The following is a 24,159-nucleotide window of genomic DNA, read 5'->3' on the forward strand; positions in this document are numbered from 1 at the left end:
CTTCAGTTTACGTTTTCTCTGGCTTACTTGATTAGGTGTTTTCTTGGCATAATGAACTTTGTGTATCATAATGACCAACTGATATTTAAATTTAATACTTTTAGCCTTCTAATAATAAAGCTGGACTGAATGATTTAGTTCGCCTGCTGTAGGTAAAGTGATAATTTTGTTTGATCTCACTGATGCTTGAAGCTGCACTGAGTTGATTGCCAATGATAAACCAAAGCAGCAGTAATTATCCTAGAAAGGGAATACAACTCACTTAGTCAGGCAAAGTGAAGGGAATTGGGAGCAATTTCATTCTAATTATCATCAGGCTCATCTGTTTCAGTTGCAGCTAACTCCTATTTATGTAGACATGAGCTTGAAATTACCAGCCAATGCACACAGCACGTTATTTAATCTCTTCACTTTGTGTGTGGAATTTACATAAGGCAGCAGCCTCCTTAATAAATACTTCATGACTATAGTATGGGAAGCATCAGTATTCACTGTGCAGCCTGAAGTAACCAAAAACAGTCATAATCCGTATTGAAATTGTACCATGCTTTTTGCATCTCTACCATCAGTGGTCCATATCAAAATGAAATATCACAGAATCCCTACAGTGTGGAAGCAGGCCTTTCAGCCCAAATATAGTATTTAGTCTCCATTTTTAATATAAAATATATCCCTATTTTTTATGTATCCTCAAAATTGAGGTTGGTAGAACGAACGCAAATATCTTTTCCTATTAGTCCTCCAACTAGGCCCTAATTACCATAGCTCTCACCAAAGAAAGGTTCATCAGCAATATAAACCTCGCTGTGAGAAAGTGTAAACTCATCAGTGGTAACTGTCCCTGCTGTCTGCATTGGCAGTGATAAATTAAGGCAGTAGCACTTGCCATAGGAGCCCATATAATTTTCATACAGAATTGGGCAATTACCTACATATCCACTAGTACTGGTCTGCGCTTATATTACAGGACACTGAATGATATGATTCATTTACAGTATGACTGGCATTATGATTCCTAAACAAAGCAGAATATTTGCCCAAATGATTGCATAATAACAAGTTGATTTTTGGTTTCATTGATTCCAATATAAAATAGTCAAGGATCTGTAAAGTCAGTTGTTGTAATGAATTTAAAAAGCCATTTATTAAATGCGACAAATTGGTGAAAATTGAAAAAAAAATGAATCCTTAAAAGCTCCGCTAAGTTCAGAAAAAGCAAGTGAAGAAAGCATGATATCCTCCACATTTTGTTAACTTGATGTATTGCAATTACACAGTTCTTCCTAGAGGATTTTCATTACCTGTTTGATGCTCTGTAACTACAGAGCTAAAAAAAATTAAAGCTTCCAATTCACTAAGGAAACTTCAGACTAAGGATGTCCAACAACCTGCTTTGAAAACTTTGTTCATATTTCGGTAGCGGTGACACAGTCCACTGCAGCAATTGAGATCATCCACAACACGCTAATATAATCAAAATCATGCTATGTCAACCAAGCAACAAAAATCTAAGTTTGCCCTGTCTCTCAATGTTTATGATTAAAAGTTTCATGATCTCAATTTACATTTTTGCTAGCAGCTAATAATTTATTTCTCAGGTCCTACTCAATTTGTGCAGGACAAGGCATAACCACCAATCATGGCGTAATGAAAATGAGGGATTCTCAAGAGTTCAGATTTGAAGGAGCCAATGATTTTGAAGGGTGATAGAACTGGAGAAAGATATTGAGACAGGGACGGTGAAACCAGGGAGGACAATGTGAACAAGAAGGTGAGTTTTTAAATTGTAATGTTTGAAGAATGAGAGTCAGTTTTAGTTAGCTAGCACAGGGGCAATGGTGAATGGGACAGAGAGGGTGGCATTTATTGCCCACCCCTGTGTAGAATTGGGTGAAAGAGACATAGAAGACCACGTGGAGACCCTATCAACTTCCTACCTCCACTCTGATCAAGGCTGGGCCAGGAAAGTTTCTAATGTTCTCCTGCCACCATTCATTTGTGCCTGGGTCCCTTTTCGATCCTAGGCTGGTTGGGGGTTGTAATACCAGCAGCAACCATTTTCCTGGTGGCACTGCTGAGTACCAAGCTGTTGCTAGCTCAGATTTGCTACCAGCTCTTGGCAGGTAGCACATCATTCCTGGGATTCTTCATCGTTACCCCTGTGGCACTACCTTCATCGTAATGTTAGGTTCACTTTTGGCCTAGTAGGTGCCTAACTACAAGCTCTTAATTTGGTGGGTCTTCCCTAAAAGAGGCAATGCTGACCTCCTGTCATCTCTCTTACTAGCAGTGAAGATCCCTGTTGCCTCTATTCAAACCAGCTCAGTGTTTTTAACATTAAAGTAAAATTGAAGAGCTTATCATTTGTTGTTGAGGCTCCAGTGACATTGACAGAGGGCTATTGTAATTGCAATGGGACATTTACAGGATGCAGAGCTGGGCTGAGAAGTGGAGTTCAACCTGGAAAAGTGTGAAGGGTAGTTGGATAATCAGATTTGCTGGTGGTTTTGCAGAGGAGGACAGTGGTGACTTTGCTTTCAATAAACAGTGTTTTAGCCATGAACTGAGTTAGCCTTTGATCATTGACCTCAGCATTCAGAGCACAACATTGCCAGGACTTTATTGTCTTTGCTCGCTACCTAACAGATACGAAAATCTGCAGTTTAAAGACTTCAATCTCAAACCAATGATGAAAGATAATCCAGGGCCACTTAAGTGGCATTCAAATTCCACAACCTTCAACTTCTTATCTACTGTCGATCAGAAATGTCCATGTATCACATTTGTTCCATCATTACTAAGGCATGCACACTGCACAATGTGAATTGATCTTTGGATTCAATTGTTTTAATAAGAAAGCAATGGGTAATTTGTTAGATTGTTCTTCTCGAGTTATGGAGAAATAATCTTTTATTGATTTTCCAATCAAAACTAGCCAGGAATTTTATCAGTTCAACTCAGTAAAAATTGATTTACTTGATTAGGGTAGATTAAAACAGCCTTTCATCTCATGAAATATATGCCATGATGGTCACCTCTGTGTCAATCATTGTCTAGTGTAGTTCAGGAACCTCATTCTGGAATGGCAGCCAATGCCACACTTGCTACAGAGGAACACAGTGGGCTAAGAAGATATACTTTCATTAACTTCTGTTTTCTCTGGGCTCAATTCCCAGTCATTGAGATTTTTGCGTCTGCTCACTCTTCCAATGCCCTTCCAAACAGTCAGCTTCCAGAGATCACAGCCATCCGTATCTGCCTCGGAGTGTCAGTGTCTGCCAACTTAGTATCTTAGATGCAGGTATCCTTGTTGAGGGGGTATAGATTGTCAGGCCATCATGACCCAGTAGTCAGTTCATTGCACTACAGGTCTTTGGGTATAAGGCTGTCATCCATCTGATGTATTAGCCATCATCAGTTTAGCAATGAGTGCATACTAGTAGAATTATTCTGCACCAGGACGTCTGAGTTGCTGACCTTGTTTATGAAAGAAAAGTCAAGGTTACATCTGAGACAGCAAAAATGGAAACTGCTCAGCCTTTTCTCCTGCATAATGTAAATGTTGGTTGGGTGCAGAGGACTGTATTGAGGATACAGGATTGGTAGACTTGCAGATTGATGTTAAGTGAGGTTGCTGCTGTGCCACATTCTCTTGGACTTGGCCGCATTTTTTACGATGCTTGGGCTGAATCATCATCAAAAGCAGAAACTCCTGGAATTGCCTGTCATCCAGCATTATGAGAGTACCTTTTTATATGGACTGTAAGCACTTCAAAAAAAGACAGACCACCAGCTTCTGAAAGGCAAGTAAGAATGGGCAATAAATGATGATCTTTCCTGTTCAAAGAATGAACAACAATAGTACTGGGTTACTTGATTTCCATTTTAACACAGGCTAATGATTTACATAATTCCTCTTGAAAAGCAAAAGAATTAAGGGCAGAAGTAGTTTCTGAGGCCCTTTGAGCCTGCAGTGCCTCAGTAAAATCGTGGCTGATCTGCCTCAGTTCCACTTTTACCTTCCACTCCTCAGATTCCTTGATTCCCCGAGACCAGTGAACTTTTCCAATCTTAAATATGCACAAGATGCTCAAAGAGCCAGTGCAATTATGATGGACCAGGTGACCTCCTTCTGCACTGTAACAATCATCTGATTCTGTGAGTATCCACAATCCTCTGGTGCCCCAAAGATTCACAACCCCTGAATGGAGAAATTTCTCCTCAGTCCTAAATGACTGGCTCCTTATCCTGACGCAGTGCCCCGTGTTCAAAGTTCTACTCCCAAGGGAAACAATCTCTCAGTAACCACTATGTTGAGCTCCCTTGAGAATGTTGCATGCTTGAATAAGTTTACCTCTTATGCCTCTGAACTTCAGAGACGAGTGGTCCAATTTATTTATTCTTCCCATCACAGGAACCAAACCACTGAACCTACAACCTTTCTTAGGTAAGGAGACAAAATTGCATACACTATCCCAAGAGTAGTCTTTAAAAAAGTCCTGTATTATTATATTAAGACATCCCTGCTCTTGTAGCCTAGTCTGTTTGCAATAAGGTTCATTTACCTTTCTAATATCTTGCTTTGCCTGCATTTCAAAAATCTCCATATTATCGCGGGGGGATGTTAGCTCACATGATTGGTCTGTTTTGTAAGACAGGTCATTTTCATTTATAGTGGATAACAGGTAGTGTTATTCCTACAAGTTCTTGCATACTGGTACACAAAATATTCGTACGTTTATTGCAGAGCATTCATCAGTATGATTCTCATATTTCTGAGAGCTTTAGCTTCACAATTGCGCTGCATTTCAACACACTGTCCTAACTGATTTTCATAAGCTAACAATGCATAGCCTGCGTAATGTCCCTGTCTTATGAATACTACTCCATATAAATGCTCATTCATTACCAAATGATGGTGATGAGATTTCATATTTCAGAAAGTAATGATCCATATCATTCTACATTGGCACAAATTATATATTCAAAAATAAATTAATTGGCATTCTAGTAAACATAATGTTCAATCCGTTACATTGTTAGATCCCAGTAGTTTGGAATATTTGACATTTCAGCATAATCCAAACATTTTTTTTAATTAATGCCAAAGTCAAAATGCAGAAACCTTCCAGTTTGCTTGTCCATCCTTTAATTGAGAAAGTTTAAATGAGGGTTTGCTAATGGATTAATCTTTGTTACCAAAATGCTGAAATCTGAAACTTGCAAAGTATTCCCAAGTTGACAATGCTGAAATTGATAACACATACGAAACAGAAGGTGATGCCAGGAGTTGCAGTTAAAAACAATTTGCTTTTACGTAACACATTATGTTAATTGGGTGAGCTAATGGCTTTAGGAGGAGGCTTTGTTGGGGCAAGTGGTCTGCTTCTTTGCACTAAACATTATGTAAAACTGTGTAATTATCAGAAGCAAAAGAAAGCAGTTTGCAAGCTATTAATTAGTTGGCCTTGGTAAGGCTATCAAAGCAAAATATCAGAATTAGTACACCAGGAAAAATGTGCAAAGTTAAACTGCAACACTGTAATATTTCTGGTATTCCTCATTGTAATAATTGCTCCCATTGAGCCCAAAAAGAATGGGGAGCTACTTCCACAAAATGTAGTGCAGTCATATCTGGGATTAGGATAGACTTACCCAATGGGCAATACTGAACTACTTTCCTTCTACTTACAGGAGAGCCATGAAAACATAATACTTTTGATGCAAGTCTCAATGATGTTTGCAGCAGTCAGTAAAATACTGAACCGTGGGGTCAAAATGACTGAAAATATTGAGAATCTGAAATAGAAAGCATAACATGTTGGAAACACTCGGTAGGACCATTAGCACTTGAAAAAACGAAAGCCAGCTTAATATTTTGGCGAAAGATTCAATACCAAATCAAATCTCGCATAAAACATGTTCTTAATATTTGAAGATTTTAATGTCCCTGTGTGTATTTCTAACATCTTCTGTTATTATTACAAACCAAGTCCATAAATTAGCACCAGAACTTGGCAACCTTACCTGAAGGAGGAGGCTTTGTTGGGGCAAGTGGTCTGCTTGATGTGGAAAATGGAAAAAGTCACACTCGTGCTGTGGGAAGACAATGCAGAAGGAACTTTAAATTACAATTGGATTGTTGTATAGTTGAGCTGAAATACCAATGTGCTAACACCAACTACCAGAAGAATAAACATCTGGGAGAGAAATTCAGCTTACCATTATTCATTTTTCTCATGTACCTTTGCTATTAGACCTCTGAATTTTACATTGTAATTGTTCCCTTCCAAAACCCTGTCAGCACTGGAACATACAAATCTGGGTCCTGGGCATGGTCAGAACTTTGTCTAACCAATTGTCCTCAAAAGTGTCAGGAAATTTGCAATGTTTTTATTTTTGTGAACACAGGAAAAACAGAGTCTAATTTCTCAACCTATTGGTTGAAGTATGGTAGAACTCAGCTAAAGTGTCAATGATGGGGAGTTTCACAGAGGGTTTTGATATGTGAGCTCTCATGAGTTATCCAACACAGTTCTCTGCCGCATGCTTCATTATGTACAAACCACCCATGTGCTGCCCCACTTGAGCTGTAATGCATTCACCAACAGCAGAGGTACACACACTGATGGGACCTTCTGGAATTTCTGGTGCCATATTTAAAGCAGAGCCATGCACCAGACCAAGTACTATCAGTAGGAACTGCCCTTCATACAAGAGGATGAAAAGGAAATACTGCTGAGGGCAGATAGTGACATGGGTGACACTTAATTGCAAATACAAGTGAACATTCATCAATGTGTTGCTATTTTACATCAACATCTGATCAACTTTCATTGCAACTGCAACTGCAATAGTCAAGCTACTGAGGTTACCCGTCCTTAGCACCATACCAGTAAGGGAGTACTACTCTTTCCTTAATGCCTAGTGTAGCATAACATCTTCCCATTGTTCAGTCTGAGAACTTCACACGCTGGAAAGCCTTTGAAAGATTTAAAACATTAAATTTTATTGAACCAGAGCAAAAGTGTAGAAAATAAAACCAAAACAGCTGTACATGCTTCTGGGAATAAACAGGGACCATCAACAAATTTACGGTCAATGAGTGATCACTGCACCCAGCTCAAACCGACTGCAACCTGATGTCAATCAAATCATGAGTGATGTGTAGCTCCTGATACTGCAATGTTCTATCATGCTGAAGGTGATGTTTTTCCTGCACACTGTTCTCATTTTCTTTCTGGGAAGACAGGATGCTCCCCTCCCAGCTCTCTACTGTCCATCACATCCCCTCTTCGCACAGCATGCTAGGGTTATGTGGCAAGGCCGAGACTGATCTGCAAGCCCCTGGCCCAACTACACAAGCAGAGGAACGTCATCTTCAAAAGGCCTAACTTCTCCACAATCATATTAGTTGAGGAAAGAGCTGCATTGTATTTACACACAGCCTCAGTCAAGGCATTATGTAACAGAGCCATTAACCATGGTTGTACAGAATAGGTCCCATTTCCAGTACCCATCCTTGTCAGGTATCTGGCTCTTGAAATGAAGCAGGGTCTTGAGAGTTCAGAAGGATATAGACATAATGGCAGACTTCTAAGATGGTACAATGATTACAGATTGCTTATGCGTTGATGGAATGGAATACTTTTCTGTTGATGAAGGCTGCTCCTCTTGTGATGTGGCCCTGTCTATTGACGCTTGCACATTTGACAGTATCCTGCAGCAGAGAGAAGCCAATTTTGTTGGCAAGGCATTTTGCCGAGGCTGGAACACTGAAGGAAATGGCACAGAGGGAATTGACTCTGGTGAAAAGATATCATCTCCCGTGCCCATATGAGACTTTGGTTTGTCTTTATAAATTGTGACCCACAGATAACACTTTTATGATTGCCTGTGATTCACATAGATGACTATCATCCATTTGTAATGAGTAATGAAACGGTCAAGATTGCTTGTGACCTGGATTTGTATCCAACACAGTTGGGCACTACATGCATTTCACATGCACAATACTATGTCTACACTACAGATGTCTTTAATATGGATTGTGCAAGTGTCTGATTAATGCAATTGCCCCTTGAAGGACCTCACATCAGTCATAAATTGAGCTGCTCCTTCAGACAGAAATAAAACACTTACTTCACCCACTCAGGTATAGTCACCACTATTTTCTATTTCCATGGCACTTCTGCAATTCGGACAATGTTATGTAACATTTAGAGAAGTTAAATTTGATATTTTTGTGAGTCAGGCAGATTCCAATCTGCCTAGCAATTGCTTTTATTTACAGGTTTTCACAATTATAAGCAAACCTCCAGAAAGCCTGAAGGCAAGACAGGTCTCTTGCTATCTTGCCCTCTCTCGCTCTTTCTCTACCTGTGTAAGTGGAATAAAACTATCACTCAAAGACTCTGAAATGAAATACTTTTAATTGAAGCCAAGGCCTAGGTCCAAATGATCAGCTACCAAACCAAGCATCTTCTGAAAAGAAATCCATAAGAAAGTAATTTAATTCCAGCTTTATCTTTTGGACTCCCAATCCTCAGAATTTATTCTGTTTTATCCAAATTTTCCACTCATGATATTTCTGCAAAACTGTCTGTCATTCTGCCCTATTTATGAATGAAAATGTGCATGTTTGGATGTAAAGTCATATAGTTTAAGTTTGCATAGTAGTAATTAATAATATTTTGACATTTGTTAATGAATATACTTGTTTATAACAATGTTTTGTTTCATTGTTTATTCATGACATTCTTTGTGAGTTTCTTTTATCTTAGATAGTGCTCAAAGTCAGGGAAGTTAATGTTCTCAGTGATTCAGTTGGTCATTTATACATTTGTGATGGCTGATGGAATAGTGGTTACCAGCACACTCTTCCCATCAGGATCATGATACAGGTGTCTGCTGTGCTTGTTCTTTTAAGTGGTTGAAGTTGTAGGAATGGATGGCACTGGCAAAATAAAGCTTAAATTCCCTCTTTAGTATAGACAGGAATTTTGAAATAATATTTCTGGCATTCTTTAATCTGACCTCTATTTCTAGCTGGTTTAGGTTTTAGCTATTTCCTGTTTGCAGTTCCTCAATCTCTCAAATGGTTTCATCGTTAACTGAACTTATGAAATTGCTAAGGTGATCACAATCAATTATTAAACCAACGATTCAATTAAATATTAGCAGCATTAACAGCCAGCTATAGACTGTTTAGCAAAATTCCCGTGGCATGATATTCTTTGATGGTTCAAAACACTATTTCTCTGTAACCTTTAGATGACTTGGGCTTGTCCTATTTACAGCAATTCAACTTGTGTCCTTAAAAGGAAAGACATTTTTAAACACTACGGTACCTTAGTAACAAAATAATAGATGGGAGGTTCCCTAGAGCTTCAATTAGTTTTTAAGCTACTCAGTACTGTAACTAAGGAGAAATGAGACTCCCTTTTAAGAACTACTTTATTTTGTGAAGGTATTGCTGATACTTTAATGTTTCACAAACAAAGCACATCAAGTTCTAAAACACAGCCAAGTGTGTGCTCATACAAAGTTATTTAGAGATGGAAAATGTGTATTATGTATCATTTTAGCATTACATTGCATATGCAAGTAAGCATAACTCTAAAAAGAACAAATGAAGTAGCCATTATGCTAAAACTAGTCCATAGGGAAAACACACCACTTGAACGATTCATTAAATTTACATGGTTTTACTTTTGATAGCTGTATGGAGAAACTTATTTGTAAATAATACCACTCAGAGGCATATTAGAGTGTATTTCTAGAGTATCACCCTTTAAAGATTATGACACGTATGTAGACCAAAACTCAGATAGCCTGAAATAGCCACAATCAAGTTAACATCTTGATTGGGTCTGCATACCAATTGGCAACATGTAAAGCAATTTAAAGGCAAACTGTATTCCCTAAATGGGAGGATTACTAATTGTTAACAAGCACTGCAAATGTGCCAGATCGAACAGTTTAATTATTTTTCAGAGAGAGAAATCTCTAACCAAGACATAGCACAAAATTAGTCAATCAAGTTGTTCAGATAATTTCTACTGACAGTTTTAATTAATCATTGTCCTCCTTCATTCGTGTTTGCCAACATAATTACAAGCAATGTATTGCACATTGCTTAAAGTTACATAGTTCTGCTGAACATTTGTTTGAATTACATGAACATTTTCAATTTCCTTATTCTCTTTATGTTGCAGGGTGATTGTTATATCCTTTAATTTCTTGAGAGTTATCACCTGTACCATGTATTTTCATCTCTATAGGCAGTAGGCTGTACCTGATGTTTCTTCAGCCATTGACATAAAGAAGTTCTGTCAAACTCAAGTTGGTTGGACCACTAGCTTCCCCTAGGAACATCTCAGGTACCTTTAATAAGGAAGTTATATTGTCTCATGTTGGCATGCCTCTGAAAGAGGAGGCTTTATCGCTTTAACCTCTTTAAAGTGAGCACTTGATTATTTGCTGCTCTAAAACTCATAGAATCCCTACAGTGTGGAAGCAGGCCATTCAGCCCATTGATTCCACACCAACCCTCTGAAAAGCATCCCACCCAGACCCACTCATCCTGCATTTCCAATGGCTAAGCTACATAGCCTGCACACTATGGTCAATTTGCATTACCAATCCACCTAACCTGCACACCAGAAACCAGAACATATGGAGGAAACCCATGCAGACACGGGGAGAATATACGAACTCCACACAGACAGTCACGCAAGGCTGGAATTGAACCTGGGTCCCTGGCACTGTGAAGCAGTAGTGCTAACCATAGAATAACTGTGCCATTATTTTTATCCACATCTTCTGAAAGTGACCTTTTTCTGCTCTGAAACTGTGTCCCACTTCAGCAAATATTCTAGAAGTGAGCTACCATTTCACAGGTATAACATTCTTTTGTCATGGGGGTACTGCTTTATTGTCCCACGGTGCTGACTTTAACTCTTAGTTTCTGCTGTTTGGTCTGGTCTTTGTTTCACTTGAGGGTAGAGTGCTTGCTTATTACAAAGTGGATAGATTCTGTTCGTCTCCTGGGATATGATTGTCTTTCTCCTCAGGATGTTTCTCTGAGTCTTCCTGACTTCTGTTTCCAGCACAATTTGCTTTCTCCAAAGTCAAATCTTTCTTGGACTGCAACAAATCTGACAAAGACTCATCAGTAATTGCAACAACAATTCTGTCTGATAAAAAAACAACTGCTTTCAAAACTCTGTGGTCTCAATTCTTCATTAATCTGTTTAGGAGGCTAATTAATTTATCAATGGATTTCAGTGGATGTCCAATTCTTCTGTTAATCTGTCTCAAGTTGAAGTACTTATCAAAGTCTATTAGGACCTCTTCATATATTTTTGCACCTTTTCTTTATAATTTATGACATCATCTGTAGGATTTGTTGAGTACAATTGTGTATTTACTTGAGATTTAGTATTCAATTCTGAGGCAGTTCTATATTTTAAAAAATGTTTTCTCTAAGATTTTCAATCCAGTGTTCTTTTGGCTTTTCTTTAACAATAAATCTTGATGGAAATATTATTTCTCTTTTCTTTGTTTCTTAATGTGGTTCTTCATTGTTACTTAAAAGTTTAGTTTTTAAATCTGCTGCATTTTAATGCTATTAGTTTTATTTCAGATATTTCATGATTCAGTAATATATAAATACTTCTGACTTAAAAGCTTACAATTTTCTACTAATGCAAATGTATTTTAGTTCTCGCCTTAATATCTTTAAAACATGAAACTCTATAATAGCAGTTATCACATTTCCTTGCTTGCAAGCTTTTGAACTATTTAAGCAATATATTATTTTCTAATAGAGGTTTACATTCTGTATTATAGAAATAGAGTAGAGTTTTCCTTCTCATAAAATTTCAAATTCTGCTAAATAGCAATTCACTATATTTGTAATGCTTGCTGGGGGGGTTTCCACTACTTCCAATTATCAAATTGTTGGGTTTTTTTGCCCTATGGGAGCTAAACAGTGGTTTCCTGCCTTCTGCAGCCTGGATGGAGGCTTCACCCATAAGACCATAAGACATAGGAGTGGAAGTAAGGCCATTCGGCCCATCGAGTCCACTCCGCCATTCAATCATGGCTGATGCGCATTTCAGCTCCACTTACCAGCGTTCTCCCCGTAGCCCTTAATTCCTCTAGACAACAAGAATCTATCAATCTCGGCCTTGAAGACATTTAGCATCCCGGCTTCCACTGCACTCCGTGGCAACAATTCTGTCTGATAAAAAAAACTGAACAAACCCTTGTTCAGGGGTACCATAGAAATGTATCTGCATTTCATGATCTAAAACACAATGTGTGACTCCTTGCATTTTAAAAAAAACCTCCAGTGAGACTAATTGTCACACTCTTTCTAGCCTGCATTTTTTCCTATGCTTTTTACCAGCTTTGAAGTGAAGGTTTTCTTTAGAGATGCTGCTTTTGCTCTGCTTCTGTAAGTGGTGCATACAGCATCTCTGTTTATACACTTTCAGCAGCTGACTGAGTATCTGAGTCTTCTTAAAGGAATGACGTTCTAAAAGTGGTAAAATCATTTCTTTCCAGAAATATTTTTCTCCTGTACCAAATGGATTTTTTTCACTCTTGCTACTTTGAGGTACTTAGGTAACAACCCCAACACTAATCACCATGTTGTATGTTTCAGTACCAACCACAGGTGGCCTGTGGTTAGGCTAAAGTGCTACTACCAATCCTCCATTCTATGCTGACTCTGAACTGCTATCTGGTTAGCAGTGGTAAAGGATAAACCGTTATTGAGTCTTGATGAGAAGAGGTACTTTTATTACTCAATATATAATTTATTGATGATAGCAATGGATACAAGTTGTAGTGATTACCTAGAAATAATTGTAAAGATGATAAGGATGACGCATCTATTTCCATTGTAATTTCCTATTAGATTTCCTTTTCTCCACCGAAAGACTGTATTTTATCATTAGATTGGTTAGAATTCAATGCAGCTTTAGCACTTTCAGAACATTTCTTTATATAACATTGGCTGTAAAGTGGATAGTTTCCATTAACAAATCCTGTATGCATCTGAGATGAATGCTACATTGGAGCTTCAGTAATCCTCTAACATCAAATATATGATGTGCAGCTACATAACAATAGTTGTCACATGACAATCAGGAAACTCTGCAACTGTAAAGTATAAATGGTAGGGCAAAAGAATAATTTAAAAACAACATTAATTCACCTTCTTCCATGAATTCACCTTCTTCCATGGTCAGCCATTCAATAGAAATTGTCCTTGCAATTAATTTTTCTTTGTGTAGTTGAAGACAAAAATGTTGGCACTGGAACTGAGGTTGGAATATTTGTGAGCTGCTTTGATGCTGTCTTCAGATAACATAGTCATAGTGAGACTGTTTAAGAAACTGGTCATGAGTTAATAGTGCTGTACTCAACCAACAGTGGTTACAGAAAGAACTACATTTCACTGCGAAGGATAAAGGGTGAACAACATATTTTATAATCCCATGGGATTATAATGGGATTCTATTTCTTTTGCAAATGTTTGGCAAAAGAAACAAATAGATAAAATACATCCATCTTCATTGAATATTGGAAACCCATTATAGGAAGTAAAGCCATTAAACTATAATGTGAACAACTGCGGTTAGGAAGTTTGAGGAAGGAAGAACAATTTACATTTTAAGTTAGATTATTTTGTGCAAATAAGGCCTGTTTTGAAATGACTAAACATTTCAATATTAGTCAATTGTGTAATACATTTCTTGTGTCATTTTGTTGATAAAATTAAATTACTTAAGAAAATTTATTACATTACAGAAAAGTGAATTACTGATATCAGTGACCGGTGGAAGGTCAATTAGAATCCTTAAAATAACAAATTACATTTTCATAAGAAACTTCTATATGTAATTATTTTGTTTAAGAACAACATTTTGTAACTATAGCAGTCTTAAAATTAAATAAATCATATTGATCACTGATGGCTAAACTGGGAAGTGTACGATATTTTTCAAATAGAGATCAAATATATCATGGTTTAACTTTTGTCTTGAGCTGATTTAATCAATCTCAGCTGCCTTCATCTTCTTAGACCATAAGACCTATGGATATATGAGCAGAATTAGGCCATTGAGTCTGCTCCACCATTTTATCATAACTGATATGTTTCTCAACCTTGTTCTCCTACCTTCTCCCCATAGCTCTTGATCCCCTTACTAGTCAAAAACCTATCCATCTCTGTCTTAAGTACACTCATTGAGTTGACCTCTGCGGCAATGCGTTCCATAGATTCACCACTCTCTGGCTGAAAAGATTCCTCCTCATCTCAGTTTTAAAGGGTCTGTCCCGCCATGCTGATGCTCTGCCCTCAGGCCCTAGATTCTTCATAATGCAGACATTCCAAACTGCAAGGTATCATGTACAAGAATAGGTGGAGCTCCAGGTAGTGTTGTGGAAGCAGGGAGGCAGCAGAAGGATTGGGACATGCATGATGAGTGAGCAAAGAAGTTAAATACAATTTGGAAATATCTTCTCCCTGTCCACTCTATCAAGATCTCTCAGTATCCTGTCATAGAATCATAGAATCATAGAGATGTACAGCATGGAAACAGACCCTTCGGTCCAACCCGTCCATGCCAACCAGATATCCCAACCCAATCTAGTCCTACCTGCCAGCAACAGGCCCTTCCTATTCATATACCCATCCAAATGTCTCTTAAATGTTGCAATTATACCAGCCTGCACCACTTCCTCTGGCAGCTTATCATATAAACCCAGAGACTGGGAAACTGGTTTCAAATCCTGCCATGATGGAACTTGCATTCAACTTAGTGTCATAGAGTCAAAGAGATATACAGCATGGAAACAGACCCTTCAGTCCATGCCGACCAGATATCCCAATCCAATCTAATCCCATCTGCCAGCACCTGGCCCATATCCCTCCAAACCCTTCCTATTCATATACCCATCCAAATGCCTCTTGAATGTTGCAGTTGTACCAGCCTCCACCACACCCTCTGGCATCTCATTCCATACACATACCACCCTCTGCATGAAAAAGTTGCCCCTTAGGTCCATACCACCCTCTGCATGAAAAAGTTGCCCCTTAGGTCTCTTTTATATCTTTCCCTTCTCACCCTGAACCCATGCCCTCTAGTTCTGGACTAACCAACCCCAGGGAAAAGACTTTGTCTATTTATCCTATCCATGCCCCTCATAATTGTGTAAACCTCTATAAGGTCACCCCTCAGCCTCTGACGCTCCAGGGAAAACAGCCACAGCCTGTTCAGCCTCTCCCTGTAGCTCAGATCCTCCAATCCTGGCAACATCCTTGTAAATCTTTTCTGAACCCTTTCAACTTTCACAACATCTTTGCGATAGGAAAGAAACCAGAATTGCACGCAATATTCCAACAGTGGCCTAACCAATGACCTCTACAGCCACAACATGACCTCCCAACTCCTGTACTCAATACTCTGACCAATAAAGGAAAGCATACCAAACGCCTTCTTCACTATCCTATCTACCTGCGACTCCACTTTCAAGGAGCTATGAACCTGCACTCCAAGGTCTCTTTGTTCAGCAACACTCCCTAGGACATTACCATTAAGTGGTTCAGGCAGCATCCAAGGAGCTTCGAAATCGACGTTTCGGGCAAAAGCCCTTCATCTCGAAACGTTGATTTCGAAGCTCCTTGGATGCTGCCTGAACTGCTGTGCTCTTCCAGCACCACTAATCCTGAATCTGGTTTCCAGCATCTGCAGTCATTGTTTTTACCTTACCATTAAGTGTATAAGTCCTGCTAAGGTTTGCTTTCCCAAAATGCAGCAACTCGCATTTATTTGAATTAAACTCCATCTGCCACTTCTCAGCCCATTGGCCCATCTGGTCCAGATCCTGTTGTAATCTGAGGTAACCCTCTTCGCTGTCCACTACACCTCCCATTTTGGTGTCATCTGCAAACTTCCATCTGTACCTCTTATGCTCGCATCCAAATCATTTATGTAAATGACAAAAAGTAGAGGACCCAGCACCGATCCTTGTGGCACTCCATTGGTCACAGGCCTCCAGTCTGAAATACAACCCTCCGCCACCACCCTCTGTCTTCTTCCTATCAGTTTTGATCAGATACCTCCTCATCCTTCAAAACTCCATCAAGCACAGACCCAGAGTCTTCAACCATGCCTCACATGACAAGCCCTTCAACCCGGGATCATTCTTGTAAACCTCCTCTGGACCTCCTCCAATACTAGAGCAAGTTTCCTTAGATACAGGGCCCACAAATGCTCACAATATTCCAAATGCAGTCTGACCAGAGCCTTACACAGCTTGAGCAGAACATCTCTACTCTTGTTTTCTAACCCTCTCAAAATAAGTGCTAACATTGCATTTGCCTTCCTAACCACCAGCTGAACTTGAATGTTAACCTTATAAGAATCCTGAGTGAGAACTCCCAAGTCCCTTTGCATTTCAGATTTCTGATGCCTTTCCCTGTTTAGAAAAAGTCTACACCTCTATTCTTACAACTAAAATATAAAACCTCACACTTTGCCAAATTGTATTTAACTTCTTTGCTCACTCATCAATCATGTCCCAATCCTTCTGCAGCCTCCCTGCTTCCTCAACACTACCTGTCACTCCACCTATTCTTGTACATGATACCTTGCAGTTTGGAATGTCTGAATTGTACAGCCAGTGAAGTCTCAGAAGTATGGACTGTTGGGTGGATTGCCTTGAATCTGCCAGCACATTTTCGTAGGCCACATGCATTACAATGAAGTGAACCGTCTGATCCTGGTGACTGTAATTACATGATGGACTGCTGTTGAAATTCCACTGGGAAAAGGTGTTATGCCAATTCTATTGAGCATAGACTGTTGTTCTTGAAAGAGTTTGAACACTGGAAGCCTTTTTGTCAGATAACTCGCCAGATATTTTCTGGCAATATCAGGGTTTGACTAAAGATTGTGCCATTTGTCTTTCTTGTCAAAATCGGTAACTGTCAATCTCAAACTGTTGTGGAAGTGCCACTATTGGTCACTGTGATCCTGATTGAGGGACGTGAACTCGTGATCATGCTGGAAATTTGGGAAGTAAAACTATCCAAGGTGCATTTGCTCAGAAGTGGATAAAATTCAATTCTAATGCACCAAAATGTTTTAAACATCCTTGTCTAGGTTTATGAAGACTATCCACTTGGGTGAGTTACTGGACAGCTGCCAACGAGTAATAGACTGTATTCCCATCATGAATCATCACCCTCAAGGAAAATAGGTTAAGATAAGAAAGTCAGAGAGAAAACTGGAGGGACAAAAAGAGCATGAAAGAATTTTGTACGGAAGAACTGGTATTGATCAAGCTACCAACTATGAAAGCATAACTTTATTTGGTTTGATTGCCTTTTCCTCAGAGCCAAACTGTGAACTCAAGGGACTGATGCAAGTGGAAACAGAAATTAGTAATTCTTTTCTAATTTTAGTACAACTGCTAAGCCACTTACTCTGAACTTTCAGTGGGCTGACATCATGTAATTCCAGTGAAAGTTATTGCATTCTGCACATTGTCTACTATAATGTCTTCTTCTCAAGAGAAATCTAACTCTCAAAGGTTTATGTTATTGGAGATCCAAAAGCTATATCCAATCTTGACCATAAGCTCTGTTTCTACCTGTGGAAGATGCTTTGACTTTGTTGGCCTTATGTATTGATACAAGAAAGTGGAGAAGCCAATATGATCAAAAGCACCTAGCAGTGACATTAAAGGCAACCAATTTTTTTTTTTAATTCTAGGTTTATTAGAAACAGCTTAGCAGTCTGTTTAATTCTCTTTCTCTAATATCCATAATGTATAATACAAGACTACCAGGGTTGGTCTTACAATTGAGTATTAGCAGTCATTTCTGTTTGATATGTGACATATAGAAGGGATAATGTGACAATTGATAAGGAATGAAGATGTTCTTTATTTTATTCACTTGTGGGATGTGAACATTGCTGGCTGGCCAGCATTTATTGTCCATCCCCTTGAGAAGGTGATGGTGAACTGCATCCTGGAACTAGTGCAGTCCATGTGCTATACGTAGACCCACAATGCCATCAGAGAGGGAGTGACAGGATTTTGACCCAGTGACAGTGAAGGAGTGGTGATGTATTTCCAAGTTAGAGGAGGAGAACTTGCAAGTAGTGGTGTTCCCAAGTCTCTGCTGACCTTGTCCTTCCAGGTAAAAGTAGCTGTGCGTTTGGAAGGTGCTGCCTAAGGATCTTTGATGAAGTTCTGCAATGCATCTTGTAAATAGCACACACTGCTGTTAATTAGCATCTGTGGTGGAGGGAGTGGATGTTATCGTGGTTGTGGGTAGTTGACTTGCAGATGTTTCATCCCCTATCGGGTGACATCTTCAGTTGGAGCCTCCTGTGAAGCGCTGCTGTACTTTGTCTTCTGGAACTTATTTGGTTTCGTTTCTGCTGCTTCTGGTTGTCGATTCCAGTTGTTTGTTGTAGTGGCTGGTATATTGGGTCCACGTCAACATGCTTGTTGATAGAGTCCATGGGTGAGAGCCATTCTCTGGTTGTCCTCTGTTTAGTTTGTCCCAGTTGAATTTGTGGTCACAGTCATCTGTGTGAATGGCTACTAGGGACAGCTGGTTGTGGTGTTTAGTGGCTAGTAGGTGTTTGTGCATGTGGATTGCTAGTTGTTTGCCTGTTTGCCCTATATAATATTTCATGCGGTCTTTGCATGGAATCTTGAGAATTACATTAGTCTTGCACATGATGGGTATGGGGTCTTTTGTCTTGGTAAGTTGTTGTCTGAGCGTGGCTATCATTTAGGCAGTATTGCTGGGTTGCCCCTCTGCAATATTTGATCTTGACCTTCTTTTTGATCATCATTATTTAATTTAGTTTTATAGTTTCAACACTATGTCATCACTTCACCAAGAAACCTTCTATAAACTGTTATGCTGAAAGCTAATATTAAGTAAAATGATTTATATTTCTGCTTGCTCAAATAATTTTGAACTTATACAGACAATTGTATTTCAGGATCTTTAATAACTCAATTTTGTTTTTGTCTGTCACCTTTAGACAACCATTACAGTTAAGTCTAAATTATTATGATTTAGGAATGGTATCAATAGCCTTACTGTCTAGCTAAACATTTGGTTCCAGGACAGGGAACAGAAATTTTTGTTTTTTTAATTACATTTAACATAATGAAATTATGCCATAACTTCAGAGAATTAGGTGATAGAGTATCAGATCAAACCACGTTTTGAACAATATTGCAAATTTATTGAGCAGACAATTAAAAAAATGAAATAAATATGGAACATGTACAGCATATGCCTTAGAAGTTCAATAGTCACAAAAGGAAAAGTAATAGGGAGTTGAATACCTTTAATATAAGCATTTTTCTTTCCATCTTGTCCTGTCATGAGTTGTGAAAACCAGTTAAATATTGCTGTTTTTCTCTGTTTTTAACTTAGTTGATTAAATCCAGTTGAGGTGGTCTTCCTAGTTTGCTCCTTTCTATACTTGTTGATTAGCTCCCAGGGATTGCTAAAAATATTTACTGTGTTTTAGAAAAGAACTCTCACACATACGCAATCAAATCAATGATCAAATATGAGTATATTTGAAGTTATGCATCAAACCTTGTTTCAAACCTACTACTAAGGGAGAAAGTATTATGACAACAAGACGTTGTAACTTATGTAATAACATAGGCTCAGAGCCTGTGTTAAATTTTTATGTATTGAGACTGATTTAAAGGGACAGCTACCAGACCAATGCAAGAAAGGAGTGCTTCATTTTTGTCACATTGACCTCAGGTGATGTATGCTGGTGTCTGGCTAAGCAATAGAACTGTTGCCTCAGGGTCAGAGGTTCATGGATTAAGGTATGTGGAGTACAGGGGGTGGGGGGTAATTTTGACCATGTGATAATATCAAACCTGTTGTGCTAAATTGACAGATTGTTTTACATCTCCTCCAATTTTTATTTCCATTGACTTCAAATGAGTCCCAGGTCTTGAAATCATAATGTGGGATGGTGCTCTAGCATATTATTGAAGGAATGTTTGATTGTTGCAAGTGCTGTATTTCAGATGAGGCTGGAGAGCCTATCCATTTGGTTAGGTAAATATTTAATATATTAAGCTATTTTTGTAAGCCAATACTCTTCCTGCAGCCAAACAACCAAAGAAAATAATTTACTTACTTCAATGTTGTTTTGTAGTTCATGGTGTGTTGTTGGCATGGATTAGTTACACTACCGAAGTAGTAAATGGATCTCAGATAAAATGCAACACGTTACAGGAATAATTTTGATTTTTTTTCCCAATAATTTGACAAATGCATGCAATTCTTTACCAAGAAGAGTATCAAACTGAGGTTCAGTAGGAAGTATTCAAACTTTAAGTTTGATCTTTTCAATATGATCAAAATTAGTGAAGAAAAGATTTGTCAAAGATAAACCGAAACTTGAATTGTTAGACCATTACTTATTAAGTGCTTTTCACTCAAGATGGTAGAAGTGAAAAAGATCAAAACACAGCAGGCAGTTAATTTCCCAAAAGTTCCTTGCAGTAACTAAACATGAAAGGAATAATCACTGCTGTTCATCTGTATTTGCCCTTCTTCCTTTATTCTTGTGACAATTACACTGTAAAATATTTACACTGCTTAAAAAGAAAGCCTGGGAATTACCATGAGCAATGTTATCATGTAAATGGTTAACAGGCTCATATCAAATTCCTCTTTTTAATGGGGGTGTTAACCAATTTAAAATAAACATGTTAGCACCTCCATTAAAAAAGAGAGCAAATTAGCAGAAGAATTGTGTTCATACCATTGCAGTGAATTGCAGACATTATTTTATACTAGAACTGCAGCTTCATTAATAGACATGTGGGAAATATCTCTTTAAAAGTTGGAAAGAGACTGAATTATTGTGTCTTCGGCCTTCACCAATGGGGCATTGTCTATGCATTTATGGGCATTACCTTAACCCTGAAGACCCACTGCTGAGGATTAAAGTGATTTGTAATTTTACTCTAACAGAAAGGCTCTTAGACCAACAACATTCAGGAAACAATAATGGCTGAGTAAAGGTCAAAGGGCAGGGAGGTCAAAGAGGAAAGTAATTAAAAATGGTTTAGTGACATGCATGCACTAAATCTGAGCTAAAACTATGGTTAGCAGAAGTACTAATTTACTAATATTGTGAAAGAGCTCCCCGGTGGTTAATACTGCAGCATTCATAATGCACCAAGAAGTTTGGGTAAAGTTCATCAGATATCATCTGTTGAAAGCTGAAAATGAGGTAGCAAGCTCCACAATAATTTAGTGGCATAAGATCATACTTTAGTTCTTACAGCACTGTAAGCTACTTTAAAACCAATCCTTACCCTAATACTTAAAGCCCTATTTCATTTCAACCTTTATAGAAATCTTAGATTTATTAAATTATGGAATGTGAGAGTTGTGTCAAGGCCCAGAACATAAATGTGCAGCATAACAGAATGTGGACTTTATTCCCAACCAACTTATACTCACACACAACTGCAGAGAAATGCCAAGGATAGTCTGAATGCTTCCTCGAGGTACTTGACACTTATTATTTTTTAAGTGGAGTTACAGAGGTAGACAAGTTTGGCGCAGCAAGGATGTACAAACAGCTAATGCGTGAATGACCAGCTCATTAGTTTGTGGTAGCGTTGGTTGAAGGCAGAATGGCAAGGTCGATGGAAACATGTGAACTATGGAAGAGCCAAGCGTGGCTAAAACTCCATTTGGTCAATTGAGCCTCCCCACACAATCATAATGCTTTCACATAACGATTTCCAACCCTCTAGATCCTTTAACAAACACTGGAAAGAGTAAAAAAAATGTTGAAACACCAAGACTAAACAAGGGAGAAAATAAATTTTGTGAAATTCCTTTCCTGTTACCAAAACAAAACTAGTATGGATGACTACACAGACCGTGATTTATATTATTTAATATTACATTTAGCTCTTTGGCATCATGATTTCTATTCCAGCCATCAACTGGTGTTCTTTTTGCTGCATGGGAGATGATGATGGTATAGTGATAATGGCATTGGACAGATAATCCAGCAGCCGAGGCTAATGGTCTGGGGACACATGTTCCGAATCCCACCACAGCACCTGGTGGAATTTAAATTAAATTAATAAAATCTGGAATTCCAAACTATTGGTGACCATGCGACTATTATCAATTGTTCACTGGTTCACAAATATCTTTTTGAAAGGGAAATATGTCATCCTTAGCCAGTTTGACCTATATGTGACCTGTAAACCTAATGTGATTAACTCTTAACTGTTCTCTGAAATGACCCTGGCTAGATAATTCATTCAAAGGCAGTTAGGCATGGGCAACAAATACTGTCTTGCCAGTGACACCCACATAAAGGAATTAAGAAGAAAGCACTAGCTAAATGAACTGGAAATGTGTTCTGTTGGCAATGGCACTAGACAAGTGCCCTGCTCTTCTTTAAATAGGACCTAGAATCCTTTTATATCCTTTTGAGCAAGGAAGCAGAGCATCAGTTTAACATCTCACCCCAAGGACAATGCATCATGCCACAGTAGCAACACCTGAAGAATACTGTGGGTCCTGGGCCAGCTGACTCAGACAAATATTACCAGTTCTGAAGCTGACATTGAATACATCATCCAAAGAGAAAAGGCAGAGTTAGTTATGAAATAAGATGGGATCATTTGACTTAGCTTGATCATTTCTTGACTAATTTAGACTTCAACCCATTCCATTTTCTGAGGGAGGCAAATCAATGCATAATCACTTTCAAAGATGAAATCCTGTGATATTCTTTTCCAGTTTCCCCTTCAATATAAGATGGCTAAGAAAGATGATCAATCTAGCATTGCAAACTGTATAACTTGTGACTAACCACTACAGAACAAAGACATCTTCTGCATTGTTTGAATGTACTTATCATATGGTCTTCTGGAGCTGAGCACTTTAACATTTACATTTCCTTTAGTCCCCTCTTTATAAAAGGGCTATATCTTTAACTATTTTTGGTGCAAGCCAACACCATAAATCTATATAATAGAAGCAGGAAGTGCTGATGAGATTCAACTGAGGAAGAATCATATTGGACTCAAAACATTTTATTCTCCTACGACGCTGCCAGACCTGCTGTGTTTTTTTCTAGCACCTTCTGTTTTCATTTCAGAGCTCCAGCATCAGGAGTATTTTTCATTTATCACAAAAGAAATTAGACTCAGAATTCTGTTCGATCTCCAGCCCCCTACCCAGTTTGTCTGCTGAAAATGCATTGCAAATTAGACAGGTGCTGGTCCCACTAAGACTCCATTCTGTGAGAGAAGGCCAGGAAATTCCAGTCGGGGAGGGAAAAAAAAAGGTCTTAAACCATCTCCTCAAGATAAAGGATTAATTTCGGTTGCAGGGGGTGGGGGAATGTGGAGAAGTTTGGGATTGCTGTTGGCTGGCAGACATATTTGATCAGTCCACCCTTTCAAGGCCTCAGTGGAATAATTGGGCCTTTGGAAAGATCTGAGTACATTCCAGACTATTTTCCATTACAACCTTATTTTAACATTTAAACAGAACTCCAGATTTAAAAACAAAAAAAAATGAAACAGCATAGCAATATTTAGTATATTAATGCTTAAAGTCACACATATCAGCATTCAGTCGACGAAATAAATATGAAGACCTGTACTTTTAATTATTTTTAAAACATTTTATTCAATTACCAGTCTATTCCTTCACCTGAACTACTCTAGATTAACCTAGATTATCAAACAGCACAATAGACAATAGACAATAGACAATAGGTGCAGGAGTAGGCCATTCAGCCCTTCGAGCCTGCACCGCCATTCAATATGATCATGGCTGATCATTCCTAATCAGTATCCTGTTCCTGCCTTATCTCCATAACCCTTGATTCCACTATCTTTGAGAGCTCTAACCAACTCCTTCTTAAATGAATCCAGAGACTGGGCCTCCACTGCCCTCTAGGGCAGAGCATTCCACACAGCCACCACTCTCCAGGTGAAGAAGTTTCTCCTCATCTCTGCCTTAAATGGTCGAGCCCGTATTTTTAAGCTGTGTCCTCTGGTTCGGCACTCACCCATCAGCAGAAA

General features: G+C 38.5%; 1 protein-coding gene across 6 annotated transcripts in view; it reads left to right on the forward strand.

Annotated features, from left to right (window-relative positions):
* LOC122560227 (eyes absent homolog 1-like) overlaps positions 1-24,159 on the forward strand; it is a 261,694-nt gene that overhangs the window by 24,236 nt on the left and 213,299 nt on the right. The window contains exon 2 of one of the 6 annotated variants that reach the window (XM_043710688.1): positions 1,599-1,771. The exons of 4 other annotated variants lie outside the window; for them this stretch is intronic. The gene's annotated coding sequence lies outside the window, so the exon portion shown is untranslated. Of the gene's footprint in view, positions 1-1,598; positions 1,772-10,357; positions 10,383-24,159 lie in introns of those variants that run through there. One more of the 6 variants, XM_043710689.1, reaches the window with a different exon arrangement.

The sequence above is a fragment of the Chiloscyllium plagiosum genome, chromosome 20, assembly GCF_004010195.1.
Source record: "Chiloscyllium plagiosum isolate BGI_BamShark_2017 chromosome 20, ASM401019v2, whole genome shotgun sequence".
In the NCBI taxonomy this organism is placed as follows: domain Eukaryota; kingdom Metazoa; phylum Chordata; class Chondrichthyes; order Orectolobiformes; family Hemiscylliidae; genus Chiloscyllium; species Chiloscyllium plagiosum.